This window comes from Sinocyclocheilus rhinocerous, unplaced genomic scaffold (genome assembly GCF_001515625.1).
Source record: "Sinocyclocheilus rhinocerous isolate Xijiao unplaced genomic scaffold, SAMN03320098_v1.1 scaffold202, whole genome shotgun sequence".
NCBI lineage: Eukaryota > Metazoa > Chordata > Actinopteri > Cypriniformes > Cyprinidae > Sinocyclocheilus > Sinocyclocheilus rhinocerous.
Genome location: NW_015641016.1, coordinates 165,210 through 176,399, shown reverse-complemented (window position 1 = coordinate 176,399; position 11,190 = coordinate 165,210). Strand labels below are relative to the sequence as shown.

Sequence of the window (11,190 nt, the reverse complement as noted above, 5' to 3'; positions counted from 1 at the left end):
TGAAGCTCGCGATTATGGTAAGGGGCGTTACATTTCCGACGAGTGCTTGTGGTGTTCGGCCAATCAGAATGCACTGGGTCAGCTGGCCAATCAGAGCAGACTGCGCTTGTCGGAAGGAGGGACTTTGTAGAAAACGAAGTGTTTGAGAGAGGCGGGGCATAGAGGACCTACAATAATGTACAGTATTTGAAAAATAATGTGTTTTTTGAACATTAAAGCATGTCAACATATTCTGTTACACCAAATACACAAAATAATGATCTTTAAAATAGCATTATATGACCCCTTTAAAACAATGTTTACACCCTGTTTGCGTTTCATCTTCTTCTTTTCACAGCAATTGGTTGCCACCTGGTGTTTTTCGCTCGATATTTGCATAAAGTCGAGGAATACCCAAACTTTTTGACGCTCTCAACGCTTTCTCTGCGCCGCTTTCAATCCCATAATGCACCGCGCAAGCGTTTAAATACATTCGGGAAACACATCCCACAGCACAACAACCTGAGCCCAACTTCAGTCTACTTATCACTTTAACTTTAACTGCGTTTGTATTCGGCGCCACTAGCCAGATCGATAAACAAACACAGACCGGAAGAAGTTAACTTCGGGCCAGGCGCGTGCGCCCGATGAAACCGTCTATATTTCTCAGATAAGACAAACAAATCTCTCTTTACTACTGTTTTCCATTTGTCATCAGTATTTGCTTGCCTTTATCAATAAAGTTTTCCCACTCTGAGGATCAAGTCTCTCCATGCTTTATTACATATGTTGAGTGACTCCTGGATTGTGTATTTCAGTAGTGTCACATATAAGCTTTACATTATTTGTAAATGTTTACATTATAATTCAGATCATTCGTTTTCATTTTGTTTTTCTATCTATGATAATTAACAAAATATCTTCCCACAACTACTCCTTTAACCTGAGAAAATACTGATTTTCGGAATATTATAATATACTTTGAGAACAGTAAAAGCCTACATAAACAAGATTTCAGTGCTCCATTTGTGTCTGTGTTTCATCTGCGGATCAACAACATCATCTAGTGTCTCAGTCTGAATCTGCATGTTATCAGTATCCTCTGCCACTGACTCCACTAGTTCTGTCTGATTGCTTTTGAAGGCAATGTGAGTCAAGTTCTTCAAGTGTGTTTTTGTTCTTTTTATGTTTTTCCATAATACTGATGATTATGTGAGCTTGCATGCTCTCTTTTTCTTTTCTCTTTTTCAAATGTATTTATTTGCAAGGTTTCATTGTTTAGATTTCTCTCAAACACACAGATCTTGCTTCACTTCTATTGCTGTTCATTTGTCATCTGTGACCCTATACACTTTTTTACAAAAAAATAATCAGAAAACTGTCATTCTTTTATATTTTACTATTTTTTTCTTGTTATATAGTTTCTAATGAATAGTTTGAGGAATACTAAGAAAGTTGATGTCTAACTTTGAAAAATGAAGGAGGGGGAGGGTAGAGAATGATGTCCCGGGTCGCTAAAGACCCGAGGTATGCATTTAAGGGTTAAGCATTTTCAGACTTTTTGAAAACACTTGAAACTGCTAGTGTGGACAAAGACACATTACCATGGCTGTTATTTCTGTCTAATTTGCACTGGTATTGACTTAAACTTTGACTTAAATAGCTTCAGACAACCTGTTTGTTGATCGCCTGAACTTTGCTTGTTCCTGCTTTTGAGTTTGAAAATGTAAGAGATCAGCAAAATCTTGTTGATTTTCGTGATGTAAAAGAGGATGGACATCTGAAAGTAAACTTCGATTGAGGTTAGGGGAGGATTCACACACAACCAGATAAATATAACAGTTCACTCGTGTTTAAGACATATTTTAAGCATTGCTATCGAGAGCTTTTCAGTGAACCGATGAGGAAAATGGCAATCAGATTAGTTTGGTTCTGTTTGTGTTTGTGGCATCTGGTTGGTGAGTTTGAAATGTGTTTTTATGGCTGCAGTTCTTTATGTGAAAGATTCACTGTTTGTTTTTCCAAATGGTTGTTCTATAAACAACACTGAAGCTCAAACAGCAGCAGTTTTAGTTTCAGTTTGATGATTTTCATTGAGAATCACCACAAAGATGCAATTATTAATCGGTTTTGTGGTTTGGAAATTGATTTTAATTGTAATTTCCAAACAGTTTACATTAGTAATCCATCATATAGTTATTAAAGGGGTCATATGATGCGATTTCAATTTTTCCTTTCTCTTTGGAGTGTTACAAGCTCTTGGTGCATAAAGAAGATCTGTAAAGTTGCAAAGACTTAAGTCTCAAATCCAAAGAGATATTCTTTATAAAAGTTAAGAGTCAGCCACACCTACCTAAAACGACTCGTTCTAACACGCCCCCACATATCTATGTCACGATGTGGGAAGATTTGCATAACGCCGCCCAAATGGGATGCAAATGATGCTGCTAAAAAAAGAACATTATTTTGTGTATTTGGGGTAATGAAATGTGTTTATGCGGTTTATGCCTTCTTTCTTTGCGTGAACATTTGGGCAGTGTTATGCAAATCTTCCCAGATAGTGACGTATGTATGTGGGGGCGTGTTAGAACGAGCCGTTTTAGGTAGGCGTGGTTGACTCTTAACTTTTATAAAGAATATCTCTTTGGATTTGAGACTTTAGTCTTTGCAACTTTACAGATCTTCTTTATGCACCAAGAGCTTGTAACACTCCAAAGAGAAAGGACAAATTGAAATCGCATCATATGACCCCTTTAATTCATACTGTATGTGCCGACCTATAAAGCTGTGGTTTAGTTATTCTGTTTTTAAACAGGCATGAAGATGCCTCTAGATGGGGTCTTGTTGTGTATGTGGGGTCTTGTTGTTTAAGCACACGAAAGACAGCATTGTTTTGTCTGATCGTGTTTGTTTGCCCAGGATGACGAGACACAGATATAAATACAGGGTGCGTCTCAGTAAGCTTCAGGGCACTGATAAGGGAGTTAGCCATTTTAAGGGCAAAATCCTTCCAGTAGTGATGGGTGCTTTTGAAACAATCACTGAAACCTTTTGCGAATCAATTGTTTGGAACCAGTGATTTGGAGTCATGCGATTTTAGTAAACGAGGCTTCATTCAGAGTTCCATTCAAGATATTATTCATTTTGAATTACAGACTGTTTAGTGATTTAATAGTCTTCATCTTCTGTTTGTTCCACAGGTGTGTTTGGTGATTCAGATGCAGTGAAGTCAGTGTCAGTGATGGAGGGAGACTCAGTCACTCTAGAATCTGATCTTACTGAAATACAGATAGATGATGAGATCGAGTGGAGGTTTGGACCAAACAATTTGCTCATAGTTAAACTCATTAGAGTGTCCAGTAGGATCTTTACATATGGTGTTTTTACTGGGAGATTCAGAAACAGATTAAAGCTGGATCATCAGACTGGATCTCTGACCATCACAAACATCAGAACCACAGACTCTGGACTTTATGAAGTGACCACTGGAAGAAACAGAGAGATCAGATACAGATTTCATGTTACTGTCTCCAGTGAGTCACAATTACACAATAATAATAGTAGTAGTTTTCTAAAGTATTTTACACTAATAATTATTTAATACGTTTCTGAAACAAACAAACCACTTACTCTTAAGATCATTTTCTGTTCACATTATTGTTTTTAATTAGTCATTTATTTGGTCATTTTTGTATGACTCTCTCCTCTCTGACAGTGTAATCTTGTTAAATTTGTTTATTGAGCTTATTTCTGTCTTTTGTTGTAGATCAGACTGACACAGACTGATCAGAATGACTGTCTCTTTTTAGCTGCTACAACAACAGATTTATATCCCAGAATACTCACTGATTTATAGCCCATAATACTAATTTTCTGATTGTTTCTGAATGATGTTCAGGTCCAATGCATTATCAATTCTCATGATGAATTTGCAGCAAATTTCTATCACTAATTGTCATTTATCAGGCTTGTTTTTCTCCTCTGACTCTTTGTGTTTGTGTTTGTCTGACAGGAATCTGAGATGACGGCGGTGACATACACGTTTCAGTTCAGAACAATGATCAAACTCTCTGTGATTCTGTTTCTCACAAATTATATTTTGATCACAATAACTGCATCTGCCTTTTACACTCTATTACTGTTTAAAATATAATGTGATTTTTGTCATTTATATTTCCTCTAAGTGATCTTCCACTAATGGGTTTATTGTGATCCTGAATTATAAATATTCTAGATTATCAAAGAACGCTTTAATAATTTGGTATAACACGTTTTTTTTTTCTCCAAATGTATCTGCTTGCCTTCATGAATAAAGTTTTCTCCATGCTTTATTACATTATGTCGAGCGCCCCCTGGAGGTATATTTTAATTTTCATCAGAGCGCAACATATTGAGCTTCACATTATTAAAACATCATTTGTAACTGTACATTATTTTTAAACTCATTACTTTTTCTCTGAAACTTTTTTTTTAATTTACTATTAATTGTCATTTGTTTACTCTGTTTACTACTGTATTAATGCAGTGCCTATTTTTTTGTTTATGGAATCATAACATCGCATTTTTAAATGTAAAATGTGTATTATTTTCTTTAAAATAATCTGTGAATTCATTGAGTTCGTTGTCCCATTTCCGGTTTCTCAGAAGCGGAAGTCGACAAGATCGGTAAGCCTCTACAGTGGTGAACGGAGACCACAGCAGGGCTGCGTTCAGCCCAGACAAAACGTTGCAAAACGTTTTTTTAACGGAAACGGTGGTGCGTTGACCACCCTGTTCTGATGACGCAAGAGTTGCAACTATGGCAGCTGAGAAGGCCATTCTTTGTGTTCTTTTTGAAGAATTTTAGGAGCCTGATGAAATCGGTATAAATACAGCTACGTTCACACTGTCAATTTTTGGGATTGACAACCGCATTTTCTTTACAGGTGTGAGTCTCGAAATGTCCCTTTCACACAGCAGCTTACAGTTGTGTTTAGAATACTGTTTGTATGAATGTGCAACGGGAGTCAAGCCCGTATTCCTTACCAGTAACCATAGCGACAGTGACCAATGTAAAATCAAAGATTTATCACTTTCTGACACGACAAGAGTCCAATGGAGCCGTGAGTTCATCTGTCAAATCTTCATTAACCGACAGCAGCCTTTATATTTGGGTGGAGAGCGGAGTATTTGAGTCGCGCACAGAACACAAAACTGATGGGATCTAAAAATTTCAGGCAACAGACACGCAGCTCATTTCTCCGTCACTGTAAGTTACCGAAAACACACGTGAAAACACGTAACACACGGTAGACATGCATTTGTGCGGCAGAGTGGCTCTCTCTCGCACTGTATGATGTGACAGACAACTAGTTGTCCAGTCCTGTTCCGTTCACACAGAGCGTGTGTTCCGAGAATGCGGTTGTGAATCCTGAAAATGTACAGGTGTGAGTTTGGTTACAGAACGCGGTTGTCACACCCGTAAATAACCGAACTGTGTGTGAACGTAACCATATTAAGGACTCAAATACAGGACTGAAAACCGTATTCTGCTGCTGTGTGAACGTGGCCTACGTGTTTAATACTGCAAAATATGCTCGATGTTAATGCTATGATATTGTAATATTTACCATTATATAATCAGAGGAGTATATATAAGTTGAAAGTGTCACTCCACAATACAATAGCAAAATAGTATTTCTGTCAGGACCACTATGATCAAAATGATAGATACTTAGCATAAAGTTTGGTTTGGCAGTATGGTTCTGTTCTGGGCAAAACAACTCCCTGCCCATCCAATGCAGCCTGTCATGAATGAGCAGGGAGAGCAGCAATAATAACCCCCCTAGGGTTAACAGAACAGAACAAGGCAGATATCATTAATGTACTTAATGATATTTAAGTGTAACACTTTATTCAAGATAAAGGAGTCTGATTAGCAAGGAATATCAGAAAGCCAAGTCCTGACTGTGGCGAAAGGAGGAGCTGGGGATGGAGGAGGGTAATTTGCTCCGGAGCAGGCTGAAAAGCTGCTGAATAATACTGAACAGAGTTTATATAGGAATGCCGTGATAGGTGTCGTATTCCTATAGGTAGATATGATCAGCTGAGAATCAGCTGATGCAAGCTTGACTCACGTGACCTGCCAGAACTAACGCTAACGCTTAATTTCTGTAAAAATATATTTTAAAAATAAAAATATCTTTATATTTATATATGAAAAAAACTAGGACCCTTTAAGATATTCATTCAAATAGCTAACACCTTTATGAAAAGCAATTTACAAACAGGGAAAGAAGTCTTGAGATTTATAATGAATACATTGTTATAAAATATATGAATTTATTTTATATTAGGTATTTTTAATATTTTTATATAATTTGCGTAAACATTTGGGCGGTGTTATGCAAATCTTCCCACATCGTGACATAGACGTAGGGGGCGTGTTTAAACGAGGCGTTTTAGGAGGGCATGGACGAGTCTTAACTTTAATAAAGAATATCTTTTTGGGTTTGAGACTTTAGTCTTTGCAACTTTAGGGATCTTATCTATTCACGAACAGCTTGTAACACTCCAAAGAGAAAGGAAAAATTTAAATTGCATCATATGACCCCTTTAATAGTAGAATCATTGATTTTTCTCTATTGTATTGTATTGAAGCTGACTTGCTAAAAATTTACCCGATTTATTACTATATTCATATTCATTATACCCAAGTCGCTGAATCATAAATTTTACTTTCTTTAGAGTAATATTCTCAATCTGGAATTTGATTTTTTGTATTTGTTTCCATAAAGTTTGATCCGGTTTAGTTTTTTTAGTATATAAATCTATTTCTGTCAGGACCACTATCGTCAAAATGATAGATACTTAGCATAAAGTTTGGTTTGGCGGTATGGTTCTGTTCTGGGCAAAAACCTCCCTGCCCATCCATGCAGCCTGTCATGAATGAGCAGGGAGAGCAGCAATAATAACCCCCCTATATAACAGAACAAGGCAGATATCATTAATGTACTTGATATTTAAGTGTAACACTTTATTCACGATAAAGGAGTCTGATTAGCAAGGAATATCAGAAAGCCAAGTCCTGACTGTGGCGAAAGGAGGAGCTGGGGATGGAGGAGGGTAATTTGCTCCTGAGCAAGCTGAAAAGCTGCTGAATAATACTGAATAGAGCTTATATAGGAATGCCGCGATAGGTGTCGTATTCCTATAGGTAGATGTGATCAGCTGAGAATCAGCTAGGCATGATCAGCTTGACTCATGTGACCTGCCAGAACTAACGCTAACGCTTAATTGAAATTTTTCACACACCCACCAAACAAGAGAAAACGTATCTCAAACCCCGTTGCACACCGTTTCCAGGAAACATGTAGTTCAACCCGGAATCCATAGTAAAACGTTGCGCACCAAGCTTGAACGTGCCCCAGGTATGATTTATGTGTTTTCATTGGATAAAAAAAGCAAAACACAAAACTCACGATATCGTTTTACACGACTTTTTCAAAATAGGAAAAACATATAGAGAGATTGATTAGCAGTCAGAAGAGGGAAGGATATCAAATAAACCGTCAGGGCAAATACAAATATATTTGTATTGTTTTAAGGGTAAGTTTAGGGTAAAGATAGGTGTGGATGGGTAGGGGTAGTTATGGACATTAAAAAAAGCCTCAAACCACATGAAGAAGATGCTGGTAGCACAATCTGATGGGTAGCATTTTTCGCTATCGATTTGTGCTATATCTGGGAGGTAGCACAATCTGAGAGGGTAGCACATATTCTCAAAACTATGGTTTTCAATGACTTCAAAATCAATATTTTGATCACTGGCAGCTTATTCACCACATCCACCATCAAATGACAGTGACATTTATATTTCATTGCGTACAGTAATTGCTCTGCAGTAAAGCCATTTAAACCAGTATATTTATTGCTGATGATATTCTTTTGTTTTATGCCTGCGGTAATTATGAGTGAAGCATCACGTCATCATTGTGTATCAAACATAGCCACCTCAAGGAATAAAGATGCACGTATTGAGTCATCAGGTATGTAAATATCGTTGGGCAGGGAAAACTTACACATTTACATACCTTGGGTCTTTTGCAACCCTATACACTTTTTTACAAAAAATTTATCAGAAAAACGTCATTCTTTTCTATATACAGTATATATATTTTTCTTGTTATATTGTTTATAATGAATAGATTGAGGAATACTAAGAAAGTTGATGTCTAACTTTAAAAAATGAAGCAGGGAGAGGGTAGTGAATGATGTCCCGGGTCGCTAAAGACCCAAGGTACGCATTTAAGGGCTCTAGATTAGGTAAAAGTTTGTGAAACTTTATGTGTGTGTGCCTAGTCTAAAGCCTAGAAATTATGGAGGGAGAGGGTAGTGAATGATGTCCCGGGTCGCTAAAGACCCAAGGTATGCATTTAAGGGCTCTAGATTAGGTAAAAGTTTGTGAAAAAAACTTTATGTGTGCCTAGTCTAAAGCCTAGTCTAAAAGTTTAAAATAGGGTAATAACAATGTCTGGAGTTCCAGAGATCCAAGATTTTGTAACATAATAGTGCCATTTTTTGTGTCAGATGATAACACGTTTTAATTCACGAGTTCACACTTGCATATAATTAGATGAAGTATGGTTATGCGTATTTGGCGTGCTGTCCGGGGAAGGGCGCCGAGCTCGGGAATGGCCCGAACCCAGAGTTAGTGCTGATATCTGATAAGGATAAGGTTGATAAGGACTACCGTGGATTACAAATGCATTAATACTGTTTTGATATTTTAAACATAAAACGTTGAATACTGATATTTGAAATAATTTTTTTTTTAAATGAAAAGATATTTCAAATGTGAAATTAAAACCGGCATTAGGTGGCAGCAAGTCACTGTTAATAAGTGAGTCATTGCGATTGAACCGAATCATTTAAACCAGGGATGGGCAACTTTGATGATGAGGGCCAGAATTTTTTCTCCTTTATACCAAGGGGCCAGATTACTAATCCACGTCCACACGCCTTTTACACAGTCTTATTCAATTTCCTTTTTATTGAAGGAAATTTACTGATGGTTCAAAAGATCCAGAAACTATGAAAACAGGAATAGCAGTAGTTATTCCGCATTATGAAATAGTTATTAAGAAAAGAACCCCGGATTTTTTATCTGTATTTACAGCAGAGTTGGTAGCTATTGTTATGGCTCTCCAGTGGGTAGGAGAAAAATATATTAAAAAAGCAGTAATATGTTCAGATTCTTTGGCTGCGTTAAAGAGCATTCAATCAGGCCAGTCTAACAGCAGACAAGATGTCATACTTGAAATACTGCAGTATATATATATAGAATGAAAAATCAGGGCATTTTTATTTCATTTATTTGGGTTCCAGCACATGTTGGAGTTGAAGGAAATGAGAAGGCAGATAAGCATGCTACGAATTCTTTGAACTTGAATCAGATAGGAATTGACATAAAAAGTAGCAAGGCAGAAGCAAAAATAATAATTAGGAAAGCTCTTATAAATGCATGGCAGAAACTTTGGGAGAAAGAAGACTGGACGACATCTATACAGAATTCAAAGGGAAGTAGGAATATGTAACAATGACATGGGATTAAGAAGACGAGAAGAATCAGTAATAAGAAGAATTAAAATAGGACATACTGCATTGAATGGAAATTTAAATAGAATCAAGAAACATCCGAATGGATTATGCATGCATTGTGGGATTTTTGAAACTGTAGAGCATGTACTGTTGCATTGTAGAGCATATCACAACGAACGACAAATGCTAGAAGCTAGAGTAATAGAAGAAGGTTGAAGCATGATGTTAGAAGATCTATTAAGTAAGCTAAAAAGGAATAAGAATATTAGATTTGCTTTGTTAAAATATCTTAAAGATACAGGAAATTATATAAGAATATAATGATGTTTTATTTATTTGTTTTATTTATTTATGACATTATTATTATTATTATTATTATTATTATTATTTAGTATGATATACATACATATGATACATGCATCGATGCTCCACACTCCAGTTCAGATGGTGGAGGTAATGCACTAATAAGCTAGTCTGTCAACCGCCAAAAAACATTAGAAGAAGATGATGCTCAAGTCGCCGAGTATTGTCTGCGTTTATTACTCTCCTAGTGATAGCGCTTTACGGAGCCAGTTCCAGTTTTGCTAGTTTAGTCATAGTCTCGCCTTGCCTGTTTTCCTGTGTTCAGATTCTTGCCTGTGTTTTCGGATTACCCTTTTTGTCTCGTTTCGGACTCTGTTTGCCCCTGCCTGGATTATTGCTATGTACCTGGATTATCTCTCTTTGCCTTGCCCTGTTGGATATTGTTCTCCGTCGATCGACCCACGCCTGTTTACTGGACTGCTCTTGTGTTTTGCCCGTACCATACCTGTTTGCTGGTGTTTTGACCCTGCCTGTGTTTGTGACCACGTCTTTTAATAAAAGCTTTGCACATGGATTCGCACGTCTCATGTTCTGGTTACTCCGTAACAGCAGCATTTTTAAAATTTAAGACCTTTTAAAGATCTTTTTAAGATCTACACTTCACATTTCATCCTTTAAACAATTTTTAAGAAAAGGGATGAGTCAAAAGTATCAATTATTATATTAATTTAAACAATTATCAATTAAGTATTATATTAAATAACATAAATATATCTTAGTGTCTTAATTGTTTAGATTTTTATAATGCATTAGCTTTTTGTCGATCCACTGGTTCACATTTAAAAGTTTGTAGCAAAAATAGCAGATGGGCTTGTTGAAAAAGCAAATTCGTTCTCTGCCAGCAGGCTTCACTTTCGGAAAGGCAGAAATATAGTGGTTTCCCCGGTAACCGCAGTACACAAAGCTGACGTTCAAAGCCTTTTGAAGTTTAATCGTCATATTAATCCATATAGCAATTCTTGTTTACGTGACTTGCTTTTCAAATGTTTTAAAATTGATCGTTGAGTCTAATATGATCCAGCGGGCCGTACTAAAAGACACTGCGGGCCGCCAGTTACCCATCCCTGATTTAAACGGTTTATTCATTCAGGAACAAAACACCGTTATGTTGCTCAGAGACGCAAATTGGAATTATATTTGTTGGCGAAATAGAGCAAAAACTGTCAATAGTGTGTCTAACGTAAGTGTCTTAAAGGGGTCATATGATGTTGTTAAAAAGAACATTATTTTGTGTATTTGGTGTAATGAAATGTTTATGCGGTTTAAGGT

The 11,190-nt window shown here is 36.7% G+C and overlaps 1 pseudogene; it reads left to right on the top strand.

Annotated features, from left to right (window-relative positions):
• The window catches only part of LOC107753743 (uncharacterized), a 35,162-nt pseudogene that overhangs the window by 1,390 nt on the left and 22,582 nt on the right, over positions 1-11,190 (top strand).